Source organism: Paramormyrops kingsleyae, chromosome 8 (assembly GCF_048594095.1).
Source record: "Paramormyrops kingsleyae isolate MSU_618 chromosome 8, PKINGS_0.4, whole genome shotgun sequence".
Lineage (NCBI taxonomy): Eukaryota > Metazoa > Chordata > Actinopteri > Osteoglossiformes > Mormyridae > Paramormyrops > Paramormyrops kingsleyae.
In genome coordinates, this window is record NC_132804.1 from 36,501,753 (window position 1) to 36,503,986 (window position 2,234).

Consider the following 2,234-nt stretch of genomic DNA (forward strand, 5'->3'; position numbering starts at 1 on the left):
GAAAACTTTCATCTGAATCAAACTAAGTCGTGCACAAGAAGAGGTCCTATTTATTCTGTCAACAGCTTTATCCCAAGTGTCCCTGGATATGTCAATTCCTAACTCTCCTATCCATTCTGTTTTGATCTTATCAATTGATATATTTTTAAGTGTCATAATAAGGTTATATATTCTGGAAATTAGGCCCTTGAGGTGTATAGGGGCCTTAAGAACCAGGTCCAGTCCTGATTCAGAGGGCATTTGAGGGAATTCAGAGCAATGGGCCTGAATAAAGTGACGAACCTAAAGAAATCGAAAAAAGTCAGACTTTTGGAGATTAAATCTTTGTATCAGATCGTTGTAACTAGCAAAAATATTGTCAATAAAAAAGTCACTACATTTAGCTAAACCAAGGTGCTCCCATTGCTTATAAGTAGCATCTAGCTTGGCAGCTGGGAAAAGATGATTATTACATATGGGGGTTTCCAGGGAAAAGTCTGTGAGTTGAAATGCTTGTCTAAATTGATTATATATTTTGAGAGTTGAAATTACAACTGGATTTGAGGAAAACTGCGAGGGTGAGAATGGTGACTTCATTGTAATCAACACTGCCAGTGATGTTGATTTGCAAGATTTTGCCTCCACTTCACACCATTCTGTATGAGGAGACTGAAACCAATAAATAACCTTTTGCAAATTTGCTGCCCAGTAATAGTTTAACAAATTTGGGAGAGCCAGTCCACCATCCTTTTTTGGTCTCTCAAGAAACTCTCTACGTATCCTTGGCTTTTTGCCCCCCCATAAAAAAGAAGACAGCAGCCTATTGGTTGACCGAAAGAAGGATTTTGTCAAGAAAATTGGAAGACTCTGAAACAAATATAATAATCTCAGTAACACATTCATTTTAACACAATTAATTTTACCAGCTAAGGACAAATATATAACGTTGAAGATCTGATTCAAGTTTTTTAATTATGGGACTATAATTTGCTTTAAACAGACCAATGTGTCACGGTGCGTGCCGCTCGGAGCGGGGAATCAGGCGAACGGACGTCAGGGATCGAGGAATACGGGTTTTAATGGAAGAAACACAAGGCACACAACAAAACAACATCACCTAACGTCAATGACCGGACTGGGGAAACAAACGGAAACGCGGACTAAATACACTGGACTAATGACAACAATCAGGAACAGCTGTAAAACACTGGGATTCCACATGAGGTTAACGAGGGGGGCGTGGCACACATTAGGATCGGACGGAGCGGGGCATGACAGAACCCCCCCCCAAAGGCGCGCACACCGGGCGCGCCCAAGAGGAGGCGACGGACGAGACAAGACCGGGGAACAGGACCTGAAAGACAAAAATCAAAAAACATCAACGAGAAACAGGAAACAACAGAGACACAGAACAGGAACAAGGACAGGAACCAAGACAAAACCCGACAAAGGACAGGGAACGCAGACAGACAGACAAAGAAGGGAGACACAGAGGGCACAGAAGGAACACCGAACGGCGACACAAAGGGGCCAGGAGGGAACACAGGAACCACAGGAGGAACAGAGGGACAAGGAGCAAAAACAGGCGGGACGGAGGGAAAGGGAGGAGGAGCCGGGGGAGCCCGAGAGAGCCCAGGCGGGCAACGGGCAGCAGCCGGAGGGACCGCAGGCGACAGGGAGGAGGGAGCCGGAGGGAACCACACAGGGGCCGAGGGAACGGGACGAGGGAGAGATGGAGGGGACACGGAGGGAGCAGGAGGGAACACCAGCGGAGGCAGGTAGGAGGGGGAAGCCGCGGCAGGCGACGGCGCAGCCGGAGCCGGCGAAGGCGCCGTCCGACGCCCCGCCGAAGCAGGGGGGCCCGGAGGCGACCGACATGGAGCCGGAGGCGACGCCGAGGACCGGCACCGAGGCACCGGGGGGGGACCCGGAGGGGACCGCCGACCCGCAGGCAGCCACCGAGCGACCGCCAGGGACCGAACGGGCGAGCCAGGGGGCAGGGCGGGCGGGACCCGGGCCCGACGCAGGTGTCCCCGCCCTTTCCGGGAGACTGAGAGGCGGGGACCCAGCCGGGGTCTGTCACACTGGGGTGACGGCCGAGGAGTCACGGGGGAAGCCACGGGGGAAGCCACGGGGGCAGCCAAGGCCATCCCCGAGGGGTCCCACTCAAGCTCCCCCTCCGACTCCACTAGGGAGGGAGGAGCATCAGGGCAGCAGTCCGGGACCTCCTCGGGGACAGGAACATAGGGAGTCGT